We start from the raw sequence: 24,490 nt of genomic DNA, 5'->3' as shown, positions 1-24,490 counted from the left end.
AATGCAGGGAGGTGGGGGAACAGGACAGAATTACATAGTAAAAAGTATATATTCTTTTTAAAGCCTTGATAATTGCATTTGAGAATATTTTAGTCATATATAGGTTTTTGATTGAGATCTTTGTTCTACAAATAGAAACCCACTGCATCTTTACTGTGAGCCACATTGAATTTCAAATAGTTTGTTTGTATTCAAGTCGTCTTCTCTGGGTATTCCAAATTGTTGTGAGCATCTCAAGGTGTTAAACATTGTCATGACTTCACTTCAGTATTCATTCATTTGGGTATTCATTCATTTCATTCATTCATTCATTCAAAATAATAATCAGATTGACCTAAGGTGATAATAACCTAAAATATTTTTTAAACATTTCATTGTAGTAGCTTAGTCTCAGGCTGTAAAACTTCAATCAGTAATCATTGTATTACTTTTGGAGATTACTACTTGGTCTTCACCTTTGATAACCCTTTTATTTGGTAGATGTATACTGATCATTTGCTATAATATTTTATTTCAGTTGGCTTATTCTATTTTTGACCTGGGCACATTTATTAGTAGATTGCTGTTTCTTAAATATTATATGTAGCTACACACTAATGTTGTTAGTAAAATATTATTTTAAAGGATAAAGTGAGTTACATGTCTTTATAAGTTATAAAGCCAAATCATTATAAGGTAGATACATTTTCAAAATGAAAATAATGGTACAAGTAGTGAATATTTAAAATTAAATATTTAAATATTTAATTAAAATTAAAATTTAATATTAAAAATAAAATTAAAATATTTAAAATTAAATTTCTATTAATTTTAGTTACCTATAAGTTTCTGTTTTTAATGGTGAGGATAAATTTCTTTCAGACTTAAGTAGATAAAACAGCTGGACTCTGTTGACAAACTAGAAGACATTACATGTGGCTAAACTGTTAGAATGTTAATTATCACCTGTTTCCATTATTTTAGGAATATTTAGTGACCTTCATTTTTCAAAATGTATACTGTTTTTTATTTGCAACTGGAACTATTATTATTTTGAAAAGCAGTATGCATTTTTATAATCTTCCACTGGTAGTGTTGAATCTTTATAGGGGAATAGCTGACCAATATGAGTTGTGAGTTGCATTTCTATAGAAGTTGAGAGTAATATGGTGGAAAATTTTGTTGTGAATTTCTAAAATCTTCTGCACAGCTTTGGGTGGCAAGGCTTTGGTAATTCTAAAAATGAAAATGTTGTGCTGCTATTCATGCATTTTGAAAGTTGGGGAAAAGGATCTTGCTAGAATGCCAGCCATTTATAAAGATAACTTACACACACAGAAACACATACACACACACACACACACACACACACACCACAGCACACACATTCATTTAAGCTTAAAACTAAGACCAGAGAAAGCATGGCATCAGTGGAAATATGTAATGGGGACGAGGAGATTATTAACACAGCAGAGTGCTTTTCTGCCAGAGTTCAAGTAGTTGCTTATGTTTATCATCAAAATATACCCATGAAGTAGAAGAAACCAAGGTACAGAGAAATTTACTGACTTGAAAGGGTCAAGGTAAGTTAGCAGCAGAGTCAATGTTAAAACTGCAAACCACGCTGTACTAGGCAGTTGGCCGCCTCTCTTTGGAAAATTGTGAAGGTCTTGGGACTTAGAATTGGATAATCTAGATTTAGTTGCTATTTATTACCTATATAATTTTTGGCAAGTCAAACGTCCTTTGGGTCAACTTTGATTCCTTTTGTTGAAGTATATTTTTGTGCTTTGTTTAACTCTTTGTGAGACAGTGTTTTCAAGTTATATTCAGATTATTTCAAAAAAACAAAATCTGGGGTTTCTGAGCCATAATGGTAGCTCGAGCACAGACAGTGCTCTTTATTTTCTGTATGAGTAACTTGTCTCCAAGGATAAATAAGATATCACAAACTTTTTTTTTTTATTGTGTACAATGCTTAGTATAATTTTATTTCCTTTTTAAAAACCACAAATTGGTGATTAACAAGGTATGCCGAAATCTTAACAAGGTAATTCCAGCTTCCCCTGTTTTTAACAAATATGCAAATATCTCAACTACTGATTGAGAATCAGATTATATTATTTTCATGAAAAAAATTAATTACAGGCCGGGTGCAGTGGCTCTCGCCTGTAATCCCAGCACTTTGGGAGGCTGAGGCAGGTGGATCACTTGAGGTCCAGAGTTCGAGACCAGTCTGGCCAACATGGTGAAACCCTGTCTCTACAAAAAATACAAAAATTAGGCATGGTGGCACAAGCCTCTTGTCCAGCTCCTCGGGAGGTTGAGGAATGAGAATCGCTTGAACCTGAGTGGCAGAGATTGCAGTGAGCTGCGATCGCACCACTACCCCTCCAGCCTGGGCAACAAGGTGAGACTAGGTCTCAAAAAAAAAAAAATAATAATATCAGATTATCAATTTATGAAGATCCTTGTTTCCATAGTAACACTCACACTTGTGCATTTAATATATTTTGTGCAATTAATATAACCTTTATATACTAACCTAGGAGAGCAGTTTGACTTCCTAATGATAACTAAGCACTAGATGTGATTCTAACCCCAAAATACAGCTCAATTAAAATCCTTTTTTAAAAGTTGTGCTTTTCTTTTTAGTTATAAGTATTTTAATTGCATATCTGTTTTAATTCCTAAAAATTCCTCCTATGGGAAGTCTCTGACTAATTTTATGTATTTGTCTTCTTAAATTTGGACAACAGTGACTATGACAGAGTAATTTATTGTGTATTTATATTGTACTATTCATATCAAATCATCTTACCCAGCTTGTGGCTAGTTCTGATGCCACAGTTTTGAAGATTCTCTGAGTTTGTAAATAAAAACTCAGCTTTGTGAAATATTGGAATTCACCATAACTGAAAGTACTTTGAAACAATTTTAAGGTATCTATGTACAAACAATTTTTAATTGCTGAAAATCAGTTTTGAGCTGTATTGCGACAAGGGTCCTTTTTCAATGGATACTTAGCGTAGTAAACCTTGAACTCTCTCTGATACTGGAGCCCATAGAAAAAAGGTTTATTTTGCTTTAACGCCAATTCAGAGATTTTATTTGGCTTCTCAACTTTACATTTATTTCACAACAAATATTTCATCAGAAAAATAGAAATGGACCATCTGCTGAACTTCCATCAAGTGGGGAGTAGCTGAAGTCATAGAGAATCAACAACATTGGTGATTCATTTTCTGTATGAGAATAATTGAAAACTGATTATATTTGATAAAGCACATGCATCAGAATTGCATACACTTAACAGATAGAAAATCCAAAGCCATTCTTTCCCATCCTTCCCTACTTCACCTAAATTGGGCATTTACGTTTTTTTCATTTTTACTTTTCACACTGTGTTTGTAAGTCATTTGCCAGAATCACATACATTATAAAAGTAAATACATGGCATTTCTTGCCATTTTTCCATGCATACCTACACTTTGGATCCTGTGACTATTATTACAATTTAGCCTCCCTCTGTTGCACAACTGTTGGCATGTCTACCTTGGGGCTTTGTCCAAATTATTACCTTCATATCCAGTTTTCTGGTTTACTGTTTTGACTGCTTACTATCCCTCTTTGCCTTCCTAAATATTATGGATTTTATTGATGTTTTTCTCGTATATTTTCATCAAGGAACTACACAAATAGCCATGTTTGTGCTCCATCACCCCATTGATTTCTCTTTTCTCTTGCTTCCTTTTTTTCTTTGCATAATTCTCTTACTCTTAAGTTATGCAGAATCAAATTAATTTTGTGTCCTGAGGCCAAGTCCATTGATCAACTGCATTACATATTTAACAAAGCTGTGTCAAGGACATAGCTGACTGTCTACAATCTAGTGCTCTGTTATTGATACTAGTTAGATACATAACATTTTTGTAAGAAGGCTGCCATTCTTTATATAAAGAGCCTGAGAATGGCAGAGTTTTACTATAGGCTATAGTTCTACTATAGACTCAGTAACATCCACTATACTACTTGAGTCATCCATTTGGGAAAATGAATGCATTTTAAGAGTTTAATTAATAATTCTTAAAGACTGTAATCACTGGTGTCTTTCTGCCAGGTATATTCAGCAGTGTATCTTCAGTTACTGCTACCTTGTGATCTCTGTTTAGGGGTGCAATATCTATAAAAAGTCCTGCTGTTATTTTGATTGGTATTGCAGAGAATCTGTAGATCAGTTTGGAAAGAAATGACATCTTAACAGTACGGAGTCTTCTAACTTATGAACATAGTATCTCTACTATTTTTAGGGCTTTTAAAATTTATTTTGTCAATATTTTGTAGTTCTTGGCCTATAGATCCTGCACATATTTTGTGAGATTTGTGTTTAATTATTTCTTTAGTGCTATTGAAGTAGCACCTAATTTTTAAAAAAATCCAATTGTTTATTGTTAGTTTATGTAATTAGGATCATATTGAACTCATATCCTGCAACTTTACTAAATTCATGTATTAGTCTTGGGAGTTTTTTGTGTGAATTCCGTGGTATTTTCTATATAGACAATTGTCTGCAAATAGAGATAGTTTACTTTTTCCTGAAACATGTGAGACTTACTTATATTCTTGTCTTCTTGTACTGCCTAGGACCTCTGGTATTAGGTTGAATGGGAGTGTGTTGGGAGGAACAATCCTCATAAGCCCTGAATATCCCTGAACATTCTTGCTGGATATGCTGAGAATGCAAAGCCCTAACAGAACTACCCTTTACCCCATCCATTTCTCAGGAAGGGGTTGTAGCTAGTAACCTTGAGGAATGAAGTAATGACACGCTAAAAGATGTCAGCAATGAGGATGTGGAGCTTTGGGTAGACTAAGTATATTATAAGTTCATTTGTGGAGTTTGAGTGGGCAGCCACTTGAAATTGAATGTAAATGCAGTCTTGCTGACTGGTACATAGCTGCTCTTTCACTTTGTGGACTCTCATTTTTCTCTACCCCCTCTATTCTAACCTCAGCTGCTTAAGATAAAAGCCAAATATGGTAGGGAACCTCAGGGAGGGAGAGGAATTCAGACTTTTTTTTAGCTCTGTTGAATAGAGATGCTCAATTCGCCATCCTACGTGGTCCTGTGGGGAAGAAGCACAGTAGGTGTCAAGGTAGGCTGAAGGCACTGAGGACTGCAGGGTGGAGTCCTAGCAGCATGCACAGGGGCAAATTAGAGACCCCTAGGCCCAAGTACTTCCAGGAGCACAGCGTCACCCTGGAGTGAGAAACCAAAGCAGAAGAAAAGCCTTCCCACCACCACAGTCCTCTGCAGAATAGATTCCCCCCGCTACCTTGTCTTCCCCATGCTCCTGGTTAGGAAATAATGTAGTCTCCTGGCAGCTATGGCTGTAGTCCCTTTTGTGCATATGTTAAATTCCTTGGTCTGTGTTCCTACAGGGGGTAAAACACTCAAATTTTAAAAAGCTAAAATGTGGATGGAGCCTCTGGGCCTATTCAGTGTACTATTGTTTTGGGTTCCTCTGCTAAATGTATAATTGGTATTGATAATTTTATGTTCTTACACTATGAATACTTATAGATTCAGAGGAGATTCTCCTATTCATGGGCTGCTGCATGTAGAGAGGTGTTCCCCTGTTCCGTTTCCCCTCCCTGGGTGATTCAGCAAAAATAACGTATCATCCCAGGAGGGAAGAAAAGAAAATCACAACTTTGGTTAAAGGCTCCATGACTGCTGGAGAACTCAGCCATTTCCCAGTACAGCAGTGCCACCTGCCTGACCCAGCTACCAAGTGCATCTCTTTTGAAAAGGCAGATGCAGCTTTGAAAAGGGATGCAGCTGGCCTGGACTTAGTATCATTTTGGCTTTCCGCGAAGTAGAACCTACCCCTTTTGGGGAAAAGCTTATTTCTCACTTTGCCACCTGAAGCAAAGCAATTGACTCATTATGGCCCTGGATTTAAGGAATTTCTTGTAAATACCTGGGCCTGTTTCACTAACAGTTCAGCCCAATTAAAAGCTGATGCAGTTGTTCAGGGTCAGTGCCAGCTACAGAAAAGTGAGAGTGGGTTCCATCACTCCATTCTTATAGCTTTGACCAATATGCCCCTTGGTTAACCTTGTTATATTTTTACTGGCTCCTGGCCTGTTGCGAATAGCCTAACCTTCAGGTCTGCTGTTAGAAGACTAACAGATTAAAAACAACTTTTCTGGGACTTCAAACTGTGAAAACAAATTATAGTTGCCAGTCAGACAGTCTGGCTTACTCAAACCTGTACCTCCCAGATTGCCATCATTTCTACCTGGAGTCGTTATTGTATCAGATATGGTAATAAATCCACCATAATAGTCTGGGCAATCATTGTGTCCTGGTTTTTGGGAATAGGGACTTCAATCAGTGTCCCACCCCTGCTTCCACTTGTAGGATGAATTCCTTTTCCTCCTTCATGGCTAAAGATTTTTTTTTTTTTAAGGCATTTTTCTTCTCCTAGTTCTAATGTGTTTTCAACAGTGCTCAAAGCATATTGGGGTTGTTGCCCTTCCCTCTGGGGTTTAAGGCTCCCCTCTGACCCCTTACCCCCCATATTAAAGATGGTAGAAAGGATCCAGCCTGGACTTCATGCTTTCCCGCAGTGGCTTCATGCTTCCCCCAAGCCTGCACCATGACAAATGCTTTCTCAGGCCTTTCACCATACACTCAGTCTTTTTGTGTATGCCTGTGAACATCTGGTGAGATCTTTGCAAAAGTCCGTGAATGGGTATGAATTCCCTTTGTGTCTGTAGATTCCCTGGCTTCCATATTTTCTTGCGAACACACACTTAGCCTTTAGCAATTCATTAACAGTTTTGACTGAATTATTCTTACTGGTGTCTAGTATTGTCTTCTCCAGATACTCCAAGTGCTCATGTCCCATGTGTCCTGCCTTTCATTAGAATTTAGATTGGTTAGTTTTCCAGTAACCGCAGCACTCTGATGAGTTCAAGAAGTTTCTGTTTGTAGATCATTTGTTTTTCCCTTGTTCTTTTTTGTAGTTACAGTGTGAGCTATGTTCTATCCAGCTTCGTGCATCTCATATGGAAGCTGGGATTTTAATTGATATCACAATGAACCTGTCTATCTGTTGGGGAACATTCACACCTTTGTATTGAGTCCTCTGATCTTTAAACATGGTATATTTCTCCACTTATTTAGGTTGTCTTTAATTTCTCTCAGTAATATTTTGTAATTTTCAGTGTAGAGGTCTCACACATATTTTGTCAAGTTGGATAGTGCTAGACTCATAACATTTTTGATACTATTATAAACGATATTTTAAAATTTTGATTTTGTTTATATAAAGAAATACTGTTGAATTTTGAATATTGAACTTAAACCATATGATTTTGCCAAACTCATTTATTTATTCTTTTCTTGATTCCTTACTATTTCCTTCTTACAGAATTATATTTGAATAAACAAAGGTTTATGTCATCCTTTTCAATCTTAAATCTGTTTTGGTCTTGCCTTATTGCCGTAGCCAAGACCACAAGTAATATTGAGTAGAAATGGTGAGAGCAGACATAATTGCTTTTTTCCATGTCTTCAGGGGGAAAGTATTCAATCTTTCATTATTAGGTTTGATGCTAGGTATAGGGTTTTTATGGATATCATTTTTCAGGTTGATAAAGTTTCCTTCTTAGTTTGTTGAGAATTTTTATCAGGAATGCATACATTATTTAGGATTTTTTCCATTTAATGAGAGTTCTTATGGTTTTTCTCATTTAATCTAGTAACATGATAAATTACATGGATTTTTTTTTTAATGTTAAGCCAACCTTGCATTTTTGACATAAACCTATTTTGATAGTACTACCTTTTTAGATATTGTATGATTGTATTGACAATTATTTTTTAAAAATCTTTTGTCTATGTAGTCATAAGGCCTATTGGTCTGTCATTTTCTTTTATTGTAATATTTTGATCTGGTTTTGAATCAGGGCAATGCTGGACTCCAATGAGTTGAAAGATGTTCTTTTTCTCTAATTTTGAAAATGTTTTTGTAAGATCAGATTTAGTCCTTTCTTAAATGTTTAATAAAATTCACTAGAGAAGACATTTGAGCCAAGAGGTTTTATGTTGTTCAAAGTTTTAAATTATAAATTCAAATTATTTAATAGATAATAGATTCATATTTTCTATTCTGTATTTTGATGATATATATCTTTTGAATAATCAGTTTACATTTAAAAGTTGCTGAATTTATTAACATCAACTTGTTTTTAATATTTCCTTATTGTATCTTAATTATCTGTAGGATCTGTGCAGATATCTTCCCTTTCATTACTGATATTTGACAATTTGTATCATCTTTTTTTCTTTTTGAGTTTACCTACAAGTTTACCAATTTTCTCAATCTTCAGAAATAACTAGCTTTTGATTTCTTTGTTCTTAGTGAACAATGTTGTTATGTTCTTTTTCTGTTTTATTGATTTCTACTCTTTAGTATTTCCTTTCCTCTCTATTCTGGTAAAAGTTTCTTTCATCAATTTTAATTTTTTTTTAATACGCGGTTCAGTATTGTTTTACCAACATTCCACAACTTTGGATGTTTTATTTTATATCGCTTAGTTCAGTAGCTTTCTGATTTTCCTGAAGTATCTCTTTGCTGTTACATGGGTTATTTCAAAGTATGTTGTGTTTTTTTTTCTTTTTGAGGCAGAGTTTTGCTCTCTCAACCAGGGTGGTACAATTACTGCTCACTGTAGCCTCGACCTCCTGGGCTCAAGAGATTCTCCCACCTCACCCTTCCAAGTAGGTGGCACTACAGACATGTGCCACCAGGCCCAGCTAATTTTTGTATTTTTTGTAGAGACAGGGTCTCACCGTGTTGCCTGGGCTTGTCTTGAACTCCTGGACTCAAACAATCCTCCAACCTCAGCCTCCAAAAGTGTCGGGATTGCAGGCATGAGCCACTGTGCTCGGCCAAGTGTATTTTCTAATATTTAAATACTTGGTGATTTTTCAAAGTTTTTTGTTAGTGATTTCTAATTTAATTTCGTTATGGTCAGAGAACATGATTTGTATGATTTCTGTTCTTTTAAATTTGTTTAGGTTAGTTTAATGGCTCAGTATATAATCTATCTTGGTGATTGTGCTGTGTACTCTTGAAAATAATGTGCTTTCTCTCATTGTTAGGAGTAGTGTTCTATAAATGTCAAACAGGTCAAGTTAATGATAGTATTGTAAAATCTTCTCTAGCCTTACTGATATTGTTTTTACTGTTCTATTAACTTTTTTTTTTTTTTTTTTTTTTTCCCCTGAACCAGAATCTTGCTGCATCACCCAGGCAGGAGTACAGTGGTGCTATCACAGCTCACCGCAGCCTCAACCTCCCAGGCTCAGGCAATCCTCTGGCCTCAGCCTCCCAGGTAGCTGGGACCACAGGTGTGTACCACTGTACCTGGCTTTTTTTTTTTTTTTTTTTTTTTCCAGTAGATATGGAGTCTCCTTATGTTGCCCAGGCTGGTCTTAAACTGCTGGGCTCAAGGATCCTCCTGCCCTGGCCTCTCAAAGTGCTGGAATTACAGTCGTGAGCCACCACAGCTGGCCCTGCTCTATTAACATTTAAAATAAAGATTTTTTTTTTTTTTTTTTACTGAAGAGTTGTGAAATCCTCACCTATAATTGCAGATTTGTCAGTTTTAGTTTTTTGACTTCATCTGGTTTTTGTTTCATGTGTTTTTATCGGGTGCATGCACATTTAGGATTGCTATGAAATACATTTCTTTGTGCTCAGTGATAATCCTTTTCTCCTGTCAATATAGCTATTCCAGGTTCATTCTATATAGTTTGCATCATATATATAGATTATTTTTTAACCTTCACTTTTAACTTGTTTATTTTTGAGGTGTATTTTCTGTTGATAGTAATGGTTTGTTTTTGCTTTTTAAATCCAATTTGATTTTTGTCTTTTAATTGGAGTGCAGAGTATTTGCATTTAGTCTAATTTTCATATGGTTAGGGTTACATCTTCTGCCTCTCATTTGTTGTTTGTTCCATGTATTCCTTGTTCATTTTTTCTTTCCTACCCTTTTTTGGATTGAGTAATTTTTACAATTCCATTTTACCTTCTCTGCTGACTTATTAGCTGTATGTATATAATAATATAAATGTGTGTGTATATATGTACATATATAATATATGTATATATAACATGTACATATATATGTTATATATGTACATATATATTATGTATATGAAGTACATGAATTCTCACTCTGTTGCCTAGGCTGGAATGCAGTGGAACGATCTTGGCTCACTGCAACTTTGACTTCCCGGGCTCAAGTGATCTTCCTGCCTCAGCCTCCTGAGTAGCTGAAACTACAAGCACTTACCATCAGACCTGGCTAATTTTTGTGTATTTTTGTAGAGATGGAATCTTGCTATGTTGCCTAAGGTTGGGGTCTTCAACTCCTGGCCTCATGTGATCCTTCTGTGTTGGCCTCCCAATGTGTTGGGATTACAGATGTGAGCCACTGCACCTGGCTTAGCTATATTTTTTAGTTTTCTTGTTTTAATGGTTGTTTTAGGTTTTTTGATATACATGCTTAACTTATCACAGTCTAGTTTGAAGTAATAGCACATCATGTATAATGTTAGAACCTTACTATTAATACAATATAATTTCTCTTGGTCCCTTCCATCTTTTCTGCTGTTTTTTACTTCATAGTACAGTGTCACTATTTTTCTTTTAAATAGCCAGTTATCTTTCAGTTTTTAAAAAAGTTTATGTTTATCCACATATTTACAATGGCATTGTTTGTTTCTTTTTGTACATCAGGGATACCTTCTGGTATATTTTCCATCAGCCTAAAGAACTTACTGTGACAGCTTTTGTAGTGCAGGGTTGTTTGCAACATTCTTTCTGTTTTTCTTGTCAAAATATGTTCTTTTTGTCTTCATTTTTGACTTTCACTCAATAATAGCTCTATACAGACACTTTGTTCTTCCATCATTCAAAAAATGTTTTGTTGTTTTATGGCATGCTTGGTTTCTGATGACAAGTCTGTGATCATTCTTATCTTTGTTCCTCAGTTCTGTGATGTATCTTCTTTCCTCTAGCTTCTTTTAAGAGTTCCTCATTATTTCATTGTTTTTATAATTTTCATTGTGATGTACCTTGGTGTAATTTTTTGTGTGTACTCTCCTGCCTTGCTTGGGGTTCACTGATATTTGTGGATCAGTGTTTTCGTTGTGGTTGTTGCTGCTATTGTTATTTGTTGTTTTTGTTTTTTCATCAACTTTGAAAAATTATTTCATTGTTTCTTGAAATACTTTTTTTCCTTAGAACATTATTCTCTTTCTTGGACTTCAAAAACTCCTATTTTAGGCTGGGCGCAGTGGCTCATGCCTGTAATCCCAGCACTTTGGGAGGCTGAGGCGGGGGGGATCACGATGTCAGGAGACCGAGACCGTCCTGGCTAACATGGTGAAACCCGATCTCTACTAAAAATACAAAAAATTAGCCGGGCATGGTGGTGGGCGCCTGTAGTCCCAGCTACTTGGGAGGCTGAGGCAGGAGAATGGCATGAACCTGGGAGGCGGAGCTTGCAGTGAGCTGAGATTGCGCCACTTGCACTCCAGCCTGGGCAACAGAGTGAGACTCTGTCTCAAAAAAACAAAGAAACTAACAAAAACTCATATTTTAGACTTGGTATTTTTCCACGTCATTGATGCTTCCCCCCCCCCCCCCCGTAGCTTTAATTTGTTTGGGTAGTTTTGGTTGCTCTGGTTCCTATTTCATCACTCTTTTTAATCTTTTATAGTGTCTGATTTGTTGTTAAGCCCCTCTAAAGAACTTTTCAGTTCAAATATTGTGTTTTTCAGCTCTGGAAAGTTTTATTTGATTAATTTCTATAGTTACAATTTCTCTCTGTTGTGTTCATGTGTTTCTTTAAATCTGTGAATATACTTTTAATAGATATTTTAATATCTTTGTCATGTAATTTTGTCATCTTTTTTGCATTCTAGTATTTCTAATAATTTGTTATTGGATGCTGGTCATGTTGTTTGAATACTATGAATGGATTTTCTTATCCATTAGTGAATGTTGTACTTTGTTCTATCAGGCAGTTAAGTTACTTGTGGATCAACTTGATCCTTTCACGCTTGTTTTTAAGCTATATTAGGGCAGCTTTAGAGGATCATTTATTCTAAGGCTAGTTTAGTCCTACTGTTAAGGCATACTCCTTCATAGAGCCATATTGAATGCTCCTGTTATTTAATGGTATCTCCCTTTTTAGCATTCCAAGCTAGAATATTTTGCAGTATCTGTGAGTTTGAGAGTTGATCAGTTTTGCAGATTTTCTGGTAGTGGTTCTTTGCCTGGCCTTTTTGAGTCTCACTGTGTACATTTATAACTTAGTATTTCTTTGAAGATTCAGGAGTCCCTATATAGAATTTTCTGGTACTGTTTCTCTGCTTAGCTTACCTTTTTTCTGTTATTCTTACCTGAGAATTACAGCTTTCTCAGCCTTCCTTAACTCAAATTTGTCCCTTCAACTAATTGAGTTCATTGTGTTTACTGAGGTTTTCCCCTTACATTATAGGGGAAAGTATATTTAGCCGAAAGCTAAAGTATATTTAGCTGAAAGCTATTTTTTAGGGATCACAGTCCTGCATTGCCTGCTGTCTAATATCTCAAAAGAGTAGTTTCATAAATTCTGTCCCATTTTCTAGTTGCTAGGGTAAATCCTGTACCAATTATTCTGTTAGGTTGGAAGTAGAAGTTTTAAATCTGTTTTTACAACTTAATTGTCATGGCACTTCTTTTAGCAATTATGAACTACCTTGAGGCATTTCTTTTACTGGTATCTTAAAGTTACGTCTTAAAGTTATTGAAAATCTTTGGTGGTTGTTTTACTTTTTACTCCTTGTTTCTTATGTTAGAGCCAATAGGTTAGTAATATTCTGAATCATGCAAATCTGATTCTTGATGTTTAAAATATCTGCTCTGGGCCAGGCACAGTGGCTCATGCCTATAATCTCAGCACTTTGGGAGGCTGAGGGGGGCAGATCTCTTGAGGTCAGGAGTTCGAGACCAGCCTGGCCAACATGGGGAAACCCTGTCTCTACTAAAAATAAAAAAAAAATAGCCAGGTGTGGTGGTGTGTGTCTGTAGTCCCAGCTGCTTGGGAGGCTGAGGCACAACAATCGCTTGAACGCGGGAGGCAGAGGTTGCAGTGAGCAGAGATAGCACCAGTGTACTCCAGCCTAGGTGATGGAGTGAGACTGTGTCTTAAAAACAAACAAACAACAGATCTGCTCTGGACAGTTTTCTTTCATAAATGCTTCCATAATTTTTTTGTTGTTGGAGGAAAAGATTATGTGCTGGAGAAAAAAATCATAAACTATACAAATTTATGCCCTATGATCTCTAGTCATTTCTCTGTCTCTCTCTCTCACAGGTGTTATTATATATACCATCAGTTAGCAAACTTTTTCTGCAAAAGGCCAGATAATAAATATTTTAGGCTTTGTGGGCTGTATATAGTCTGTGTCACATATTCTTTGTTTTCTTTTTTGACCTTTTAAAAATGTAAAAACATTCTCAGCTTGAGGGCTGAGACCACCACCACTTTGTTCACATAACCTTCCCCTTTGATTTTTACCAGAAGACCTTACTTCTTTATTGCAAAAACAAATAAATTTTATCAACTTTTTGCTTCCTGTGCATCTCATCTAAAAGCGTATCTAGACCTTCAGTTATTTGTCCATCTTTCATTCTTGTGTTGAGGGAAGATAGATGCATGTTCTTTCGTTTAAGCCTAAACCCACTTTGTGGATTCCTCTTCCAAATTCATTCACAGGTTGTTCCAGTTTGCACTCCTATGTATTATCTTCTCTGACTCTTCTAGCTATACTCTGTTAACATGTTCTGTTCTCACTTTATTCCTGCTGCTTTAAATTTTGTATTCATGCCATCTACCACGACAGCTTATCTTATTATGTACTTTTAGTTGAGTTTAAATTGCAAATGGAAAAAAATAATGGTCTTTAAACTGTAATAAAGTACTTAGGTATAAGGTGTTTTACATACTCATTTCTGAGTCAATCTTGGCAACATTTTCTTTATTTCATAAATTAAGAGCTTTTTTTCCTCTGGTGACAACATATTAAGACATATTAGAACATCTCAAGCAAAAATCTTCTGTGATGGGGAAGGAAATACTCTCCAAAAGGCAAAACATCAAGTACAGATTTTTTTTTTCTTTTTAATTTTAGGAATCAGACTAGATGTAGGCACATTGTGTTGCAGGCGTCACCTCACAAATCTGCCAACGCATGTCTTTTCTGAGCTTCAACACAGCTGCTGTCCTAACCAGCAGCTCTCCTTTCCTCTCCTTGATAGTGGTTTGCATTGGTGTTTTGGTTTATGTTGGGGAAGGAAAAATACAAAAGAATCTCTTTTTCATTTTTCTTATGATACTATGGGTTTAAAAAAACTATAATGTGAGTTAAGTAGCAGTGGCTTCTTCAGGATCATCCTTATACTAAGAAACACAAAGGGCATTAGGTGTTTTAAATATAGATAAGTCCATTTATGTAAAAAATACTTTAAAGAATAAGATTACTTGTAACGAATAAAGACATTAAAAAACTACATGTTCTTACAACAATTTGTTCTATTCTTTTTTCCCTGTAATACAGTTATTCCTCCCCCGCTCCCCACACAACAGATTTGTAATGTAAGAATAGAATCATGGTGCAGCCTGCAACTCCCAGAGGTAAAACACACAGTACTAGACTTCCATCTGTAGATTTTACTTTTCAGATTTCATATCATTTTCTCAGAGTTAAATTCAAATTTAAAATCATTTTAAGCTTTCAAGGATTGTATTCATATTGTTCTTTTAAGTGGTTTCATCATACTGGATTCTGTGTTTAGATATTTTATTAAGCATAATTTTATTATTTTTCAATTATATACACTAGGCAACTGCTTGTGTCTTAAGTTTTAATTGCTTGCTTTTGTCATATTGAATTAGTTTTGAAATAGTCTTTTACTGTTGAATATTTCCCTTTTGATGAACTTAAAATAGTATCATTAATGAATTTTTTTATCTATTTGAGTAAATTTCTTATTTTGATTTGGATATTTCACATATACAAGCATAACTCAGAATTATTCAAAATTGAAGAAATGTGGTATGAATCATCTGAAGGATCAGTAATACAATAATTTAATATTTTTAAATTCATGTTTGACATTGCACTTTCATTTGGAAACATTTAGCCTAGAATAAAGACAGTTTATTGGTATTATAATAGCTGTGTTAAGTATTTGAATCTTTTGAATCACAGATGAACTCTTATACTAGTAGAATGAAAATCTGTGCCATATTGTGCTCTCTTTTTGAACATGTGATGTAATGAAGATATTTCAGATAAGTTAAAAATACCATTGTTTTACTAGCTTTAGAAAGGAGACCAGTAAAAGTGTTATTTGACTGATGTAATCTGGGGGAAATTGCTCTGTGAAAACATTAGGTGATTTTGCATTTAGATTTTGACTGTTCCTTCCTCGTTATAGAAGATTCTTAATTTATAGTAACTTGTTTATTTGCTGAGACAAGAGTATAAAATACATTTGGTTTTGCTGATGTTCAGGAAGAGAGTCATTTAGCTAATGTATGGGCTTAGCTTTGCTTACTTTCCCAATTTTATCCTTGTTAGTTATCTATATATTCCTCAGATTCTCATCATTAATACCATACACAGCAACTCTCAAGACTCACATTTAAAAACTGGGAAAATCTTGAAATTCCTATTGTTTGTATCTATTGAATGTACTATATTAGTATGAGAGATTTAACTCCTGTACTTTCAGTTGTAATGCTGACTTACTTTTATTTTGTAGACATGTGACTATTGTTCAGATTATTTTGAAAATCACCATAGGAAGGTCTGATTGCTTGGTTAAACATTTAACAAATATTCATTACATTCTGTGTGTCCAAAAAGTATAAGGTGCTAAGGGAACAATGACAATGCATTTGTAGTTTAGTAAAAGATGCAGATGAATACGCTATGATAGTATACAGTAAGTGCAGTACTAAAGATTAAGTATAAGGTGCTATGCAATCACATAAGATAGACACTAGTCTGCAGGGAAATGATCATGGAAAGCTCTCCAGAGGAAGTGGATAAACTAGATATGAAGAATACTCAAGTATTTGCCAGATCAAGGGGATGGGTGCTTGTTCAGATTGGTGAAGGTGTATCATACAAAGAGACAGCCTTTCCTAGAAGAAATTAAAGATGGGGAATACAAGAAAAGAAGGACAGTGTATTAGTCTGTTTTCACACTGTTGATAAAGCCATACCCGAGACTGGGAAGAAAAAACGGTTTAATGGACTTACAGTTCCACATGGCTGGGGAGGCCTCACAATCATGGGGAAAGGCAAGGAAGAGAAAGTCATGTCTTACATGGATGATAGGGGCCAAAGAGAGTGCTTGTGCAAGGAAACTCCCATTTTTAAAACCATCAGAAACTCCCATTTTCAAAACCATCAGATCTTGTGAGACTTATTCACTATCAAGAGAACAGCATGAGAAAGACCCGCTGCCACGATTCAATTACCTCCCACCGGGTTCCTTTCATGACAGGTGGGAACTGTGGGAGTTACAATTCAAGGTGAGATTTGGATGGGGATGCAGTCAAACCATATCAGACGGGGAAGCATTGAGAGATAGGGCCAAATATTATATGGCCATCCAAGCCATATTAGGGAATTTCAACTTTTACAGGAGAGCATTGATGACTCTAAGGGAGTAATGTAATCAGACTTGCATTTTAGAAAGATCGCTCTGACAATAATGTCAAATGGATTGGAATATTGGGAGCATAATTAGAGATAGGGAAGTCCAGTATGCCAGGCAAGAGTTTATGGTGATAAGAATTAAGGGAGTAGCATTGAGGATGGAACAAAGTAGTGGGATCTGTTTTGAGAAGATATAGGAGCAGTGAGGTGTGGTTAAAGAAGTAGGGCTGACTTGCAAAATTAAATGGATAGTAGGTCTACTCACTGAACCATTCGTAGGAGGAATGGTTCTGTGAGGGATAATTATATGTACATAATTAACCTTTGAACAATGTGGGGGCTAGGGGTGCTGACTCCCCATGCAGTCAAAAATCCATGTATAATTTTTGACTCCCCAGAAGCTTAACTGCTAATAGCCAATTGTTGACTGGAAGCCTTACCAATAACATAAATAGTTGATTAACACATATTTTATATGTTATTTGTATTATATACTGCATTCTTACAGTAAAATAAGCTAAAGAAAATATTATTAAGAAAATCATAAGAAAGAGAAAGTATATGTAATGTTCATTAATTGGAAGTGGATCATCAAAGATTTTCATTCACATCGTCTTCATGTTGAGTCGGCTGAGGAGTAGGAGGAAGAAGGAGGGTCGGTTTTGTCTTAGGGTCGCAGAGGCAGAAGAGATGGAGGAGGTAGAAGAGTAGGCAGGAAAGGCAGGCACACTCAGTGTAACTTGACAGAAATACATGGCAATTTCTGTCTGACTTTTTTGCTTTTTCATTTCTCTAAAAATGTTTCTGTATGGTACCAATCCTTTCACCATTTACTTTAGTTTCAGCGCCTGTAACGTAGAAGGGTCCATGTTATAAAAGAAGTCAAAAGTAGTCTTGAATAATTGGAACCATTCTGCTAGATTGTCTAATGTCAATTTGTTTTCTGGCACATCTTCTTCTACATCTTCTTCCTCATCTTCTGGCACTGGTTTGGAAACACTCCTGAAACCCTTCACCACTGCCACCTTTTTCTCATATCTATGATCTCTTTCATGGTTTTTTTGATTGGCTCTGCTGTGAATCCTGTGAAGTCATGCACAACATCTGGATCCAGTTTTCTCCAGCAGTAATTTATTGATTCAGGCTTGATGGTTTTCATGGCTTTTTCTGTAACAGCGATGGCATGTTCAATGGTGTAATCCTTCCAGACTTAAATTATGTTCTCTCTGTTGGAGTTCTCTTCCATAGCATTGACAGCCCTTTCCATAGAGTACCATGTGTAATGAGCCTTAAAAGTCCTTATCACACCAGATCTAGATGTTGAATTAGAGTTGTTGTGGTTGGGGGCAAGTAGTCTACTTCGATGCCCTGGATGTTGAACTTCATGGGGTTCTGGGTGGCCAGGGACATTGTCTGATATCAAAATAACTTCAAGGCAAGGTACTGACTTCAGGGACAAACCAACAATGGAAGCAATCAAGAAAAGGTGTTCTCGTTGTCCAGGCCTTCTTGTTGAACAACCAAAAGACTGGCAGTAGTGTTTATCTTTTTCCTTCAAATCTTGGGGTTAGTAGCTTTAATAGATAAGGACAATCCTCCTGATCATAAGCCCAACTGCATTTGCACAATACAGTGGAGCTAGCCCATCTCTTACTGCCTTAAATCCCGGTGCTTACTTTTCTTCCTTACTAATAAATGACCTTTATGACATGTTTTTCCAGAATAGGGTACTTTTGTCCACATTAAAAACCTGTTCAGGCATATATCCTTTCTCCTCAATGATTTTCTTAATAGCACCTGGGAACTCATCTGCTTCTTCCTGAGCAGCAGAAGCTGCTTCTCCTGTTACCTTGATTTTTTTGTTCTTGTTACATAAATTAAACCTTTATTCTAGGCTAGTGATGTCTCAAATGATAGAGCTTCTACTGGCCTTTCAGTTTCTTCAGTCTTCTGATGGCCAACTTTGCCATGTTGGTGGAAGTGGCATTGTAGATCCAGGCACCATCAGCTACTGTTTTCATGTAGGAACCATAGTGTAAGATCCCTACTGCATGTTTCTTCATCTTGGTTTAGCCACAGAAGGAGCAGGTGTACTTGGCAGGATGGCTGATTTCAGTTTTCTTCAGTGTTTTCCAGAGGGAGGCACCATAGCAATCCCATATTTACCAATGATTTCAGCCTACTTGGTGAGTTTTAGCTATGTAGCTGTGAACTAGGCACAAGCCCAGAGAGGACTATCTTGATATTTTTAAAGCTACACCGCTTTCTAAAATTATGAAACCATCCTTTGCTGGGATTAAATTCTCTAGCTTTAGATCCTTTACCTTCTTTTTGCTTTAAGTTGTCATATGACCTCACTATTTCTTGAATCATAGGTGTACCTTTTTTATAGCAATCATGCACCCACATAAAAGCTACATTTTCAATACGAGATAAAAAGATATTTTGCAAAAAGTGCTGCTGTAGTGCAGCAATGGCTTCACGATTTTTCTTTTCGTTTTTTACAGTGGTCCTTGTGCCGGATTCATTTATCTATCTTGAGATGGTAGGCAACCATAGCTGCAGGTCTCAAAATTCAGCACACATCAAGCAATTCAACTTTTTCTTGTAATGTCCTGTCTTTTCTCTGCTTCTTGGAAACACTTCCAACAGCGTCACTAAGGGCACTTCATATGGGTCCCATGAAGTTATTCAAGGTTTATGGTATTGCATTAAAAACTATGAAAAATAAGTGAGAACTGCAAGAGATCACTTTCTATTGTGATAACACAATTTATTGGAGAGAGACAAACTGCTCAAGCAAAGATGTTAGCATCTCTTAACATTTAAGGAGATAATTGTAACACTTGAGATCACAGCAATAGCAAAAGGATGTGGCTACCAAATTATTACAGTAGTACAGTATGTGCTACAGTTAATTTCTTTTTCTTTTTTCTTTTACTTTAAGTTCTTGGATACATGTGCAGAATGTGCAGGTTTGGATACATGTGCAGAACGTGCAGGTATACATGTGCCGTGGTGGTTTGCTGCATCTATCAACCGATCATCTAGGTTTTAAGTCCTGCGTGCATTAGGTATTTGTCCTAATTCTCTCCCTCCCCTTGCCCCCCACCCTCTGACAGGCCCAGGTGTGTGATGTTCCCCTCCCTGTGTCCATGTGTTCTTATTGTTCAACTCCCACTTATGAGTGAGAACATGGGGTGTTTGATTTTCGTACTACAGTTAATTTTGTGCAGTTGTGATTTAATACCACATCTTTATGTTTGTTTACATTTTTCTCAACTGTGAATGGTGCCATGTGTGGTCTGCAAGTGTTTTCATAAGTTTTGATAAACTTTAATTTTTATAATATATTTGTGTATATTTTATGGTAGTGATAAAATAGACTGGTATCCGCATATATTTTATATATTCTTGACGTATCTTTTTCTTAATTTTTTTGATATTTCTAGGCTGTGTGGTTCATCTGCAAGTTTTTTCAAATTGTTGCATCAAATCTCCAAAAAAATTTCCAATGTATTTATTGGGAAAAAAGTCTGTGTATATGTGGACCTGCACATTTCAAACCTATTCAAGAATCAACTGTACTCTGGGACATGTTGAATTTGAGGTGCTTATTAGACATCCAATTGTAGACAGCTAATAGGAAACTGTGTATGTGGATTTGAAGTCCTGGAGAAAGAAAGGGGCAGAAGGCACAGATTTGAGAGTTGCCACAAAAGGGGGGAAATAGGACAGATATCCTGAGGAATTCTGACATGTAAGGGGTGAGCATAGGAAGAGAAGACCAAAAGGAGACTAACAGGCATTAGCTAGAGAGGTGGGATAGTATGAAATGATGGAAGCTAAGAAAGCATGGTGTTTTAAGGGTGAAATATCAACACTGTAGATGAGAGTTGAAGAGTAGCCTTAGGATTTAGCCAAAAAAAAGAAAGAAAGAAAAAACATAGCTGGTGACCTCCGCAAGACAGCATCAGGAATATGGTAATCACACAAGTATTGAGATCAAGGTGAACATTAGTGTGAACTTATTTTTCATATGCCTCTTTCAATGAAGAAGTAATTTCAGCTGTTCAGCAATATAACATTCCATGTTTTGGGGGAGGAGGGTGTCAGTAAGAATATTATTATTATTTTTGAGACAGAGTCTCACTCTGTCATCCAGGCTGGAGTACAGCGGCATGATCTCGGCTCACTGCAACCTCCACCTCCCGAGTTCAAGTGATTCTCCTGCCTCAGCCTCCCGCGTAGCTGGGATTACAAGTGTGTGCCACCACACCCAACTGATTTTTGTATTTTTAGTAGAGATGGTATTTCACCATATTGGCCAGGCTGGTCTCGAACTCCTGAACTCAGGTGATCCACCCACCTCAGCCTCCCAAAATGCTGGGATTACAGGCGTGAGCCACTGTGCCCGACTGTCATTAAGAATAAAATTAATTTGTGGAAAGTTATTTTTGAAGACTTTATAATCCGAATAAAAGCCTGATTTATGAAATGCTGTAACCTGAAACTTTAGATTGTAAAAGAAAAAGAGAAATAGATGTCATAATATAGCTTGAATTTGAAATAACTGGGATTTAATATAAACTACCAATGACTTGGAGTTTCATCTTATAGATAATATATGGTTATTGACAGAGTATTATGAGATACTGTATGAAAAATGCTATAATGCCTATAGCCTCTAATATAATACCTGTCAAGTATGTGTGTTTGTATGTAAATATGTGATATACTGAACACCTTATATATAACTATATATACTGGTTAATAACTCAGGACACTTTTCCTCTTCGTATGTATGTTATCGTGTGACAAAGTGAAAGTTTAAAACAACAAACATTTATGAAATTACATCATTTCTTAAGAATAATAGCCCCCTAAAGATGTCCATGTCCTATTTCCCAAAATCCCCAAATATGTTACATTATGTGGTGAAAGAGACTTTGAAAATATGGTTCCAATTATGGACCTAGATATGGGCTAAGTCTAATACATGAGACCTTAAAAGTGGAGAACTTTTCCCAGCTGATGTTGGAAGAGATGAGTCAGAGAGGTGAGGCAGAAGGGTGTTCAGAGAGGTTCAAAGCGTGAGACAGAAGTAGGGAGCTATGAGCCAAGGAATGTGGGTGGCCTCTAGAAGCTGAGAATATCCCCCAGCTGACAGGCAGCAAGGAAACCAGAAAGTCAGTCCTCCAACTACAAGGAACTGAAGTTTGTCAAAAACCTGGCTGAATCTGGAAGCAGTTCTTTCCCAGAGCCTCCATTAAGTAACAGAGACAGCCAATACCTTGATTTCAGGTTTGCGACACCCAGAGCAGAAACAGCCAATTGAGCCCACTGGACTTCTAACCTACAGAATTGAGATAGTAAATTGTACTGTGTAGAGCCACTAATTTTGTTGTAATTTGTCATGGCAGCAATAGTTAACTAATGCAAAGGGGTAGGAATCCAGAAGTGGCTTAGCTGGGTGATTCTGGCTTAGGACCTCTCATGAGGTTGTAGTGAAGTTGTCAGCCAGGGTGTGACTGGGGTGGAAGGATATACTTTCAAGCTGACTCACATGGTTGTTGGTAGGCCTCCATTCCTCACCATGAGGGCCTCTTTCTAGGACTGTGCATGATGTGGCACCTGACTTCCCAGTGTGAGTGGGGAGAGAGAGAGACAGTGAGAGCATGTGAGTACACGGTATAGAAGCCATCATTTTTTTATAGTCAAATCTCTAATATATATCATTATGTTGGCTGTATTCTGTTGTTCACATGGACCACCCCTGGGATAATAATGATTACATTACAGAGGAATGTGATTACCAGGACGCAGGGATCATTGGGGGATCATGTTGAAGGCTGGTTACCACAAGTATGTGTGCCTAAGATGACAAACTGTCAGTTCCGTATTACCTAATTAGCCATATATAATCCCAGGTCTGCAGTGTAATTTTAAGCAAGTTATTTAGCCTCTCTGAAACTCCAGTTATTCATTCAAAATTGAAATCAGTTGAAATTAGTTTTATGTGTCAACTTAGCTAGTTTAAGCAAATAAGGTGTTTCTTAAAGGTCTCAGGACCTATTTTTGAATATGCGATTTGAAGATTAAGGATCTTGAGATATTTTTGATAAGCTAAAGGAATGGTTGAAGATAGAAGACTATCACTGATTTACCTTGTCTTAGATTATTCTTGAACCGGTCAAGTTTGTCATATCATATGAACATGGCTGCTCCCTCTGTAATGACATGGATTGTTCCTAAAGCTGCTGAGTAGTGCCTTTATTGCAAGCGGCACTATTCTCAATGAGGTCTTTATGAGTGGCACTTGTCAAGTTGTGCATTGGGCAGTCTGTGTATCTGTACACAGTGGCCCTGTATTTATGTACTTTTGACAATTTTAGGACTTATGTCCATAGGTATAAGTGTCTCTTTTGTCTGTTGGTGTGTCTTGTAGCATAGTGCCTAGCGCATGATTACTCAATAAATATTTGTTAAAAGAATGGATGAGTGCATGAGTGAATGGTTGATGGGGCAATATCACTATTCAACTACTTAAATGCTTTTCATCGTGTACCATTCTTTTAGTCATCACAATATTTTTTATTTAACTTTATATTGTGATACCAAGAAGATTCTGTTTACACTAAAGAATGAAATAGAACAATTTGTAAGATAGTGGAATAAATGAAGGGATAAGTACTTGCTAGCTAGTTTCTGATAGATTAAGGCAATTTTCCAATTCATCTTTCATTACATAAGTCCAAAATGGATTAACAGTAAACCTGTTTGTAAATAGCAGTCTCTTATGTGCTGAAGAATTGCTTTCAGTTTGTGTATGCTCATCATAAGTATAGAAAAGTTTAATAATCTTAAGTATTTTATGGGTGGTATGCAAGATATTTTAGTTGAAGAATCTTTTCAGGAATATTTTAGTTGAGGGTATTGTATCTTGAGGAATTATGCTATTCTCTCTTACTTAAACCTTTAGAAACGTGTATGGTTTTAAGCAAAAATTTAACAAATAAAGACCTAGGAAGAGTGTGTTTTTGTAACTCCACTAATATTTATTAGCTACATTTCTACAACATGTTTTTTTGAGACAGGGTCTTGCTGTGTTGCCCAGGCTGGAGTGCAGTGTCCTAATTACGGCTCACTGCAGCTTCAAGCTCCTGGGCTCAGGAACTCCTGGGCTCCTGGAAGCTCCTGAGATTCTCCTATCTCAGCTTTCCAAGTTGCTGGGACTACCAGTGCCTGTCATCACTGGTATTTTTTGTAGAGACAGGGTTTTGCTATGTTGCCCAGGGTGGTCTCAAACTCCTGGGTTCAAACAGTTCTCCCACCTCGGCCTCCCAAAGTGCTAGGATTACAGGCATGAGCCACTACGCTTGCCCTACATTTCTACTTATTAGTTTCAGTTATAAGAAATTATGAGGGTATGTATGTCACAATCCAAAAAGAAGTACTCTTTAAGACTGGTGCTTTTTTAAATTGTATTTTTGGTCATCCTAAAGAGTTGTGTTACTCAACTTCAATTCAATTTTGATGTGTTTCTTATGTGAAAATCACTATTCTTTTATTACAGGAGAGGCATAGTCCTTGCACTTTAGAGTTTATGATATAGTATTTGATGATTTGGGATATGTAAAACTAAGAGAAGTATAAAAATAACTTTAATGTGATCAGTATTCAAAAAGAGATATTAACAATGTG

The 24,490-nt window shown here is 36.3% G+C and overlaps 1 protein-coding gene across 1 annotated transcript in view; it reads left to right on the top strand.

Moving 5' to 3' along the window:
• Nucleotides 1–24,490, top strand: part of COG5 (component of oligomeric golgi complex 5) — a 377,356-nt gene that overhangs the window by 94,252 nt on the left and 258,614 nt on the right. The gene's annotated exons all lie outside the window — the stretch shown is intronic.

Source organism: Pongo pygmaeus, chromosome 6 (genome assembly GCF_028885625.2).
Source record: "Pongo pygmaeus isolate AG05252 chromosome 6, NHGRI_mPonPyg2-v2.0_pri, whole genome shotgun sequence".
Classification (NCBI taxonomy): domain Eukaryota; kingdom Metazoa; phylum Chordata; class Mammalia; order Primates; family Hominidae; genus Pongo; species Pongo pygmaeus.
The sequence above is the reverse complement of the archived record's forward strand: the minus strand, read 5'-3'. Positions and strand labels throughout refer to the sequence as shown.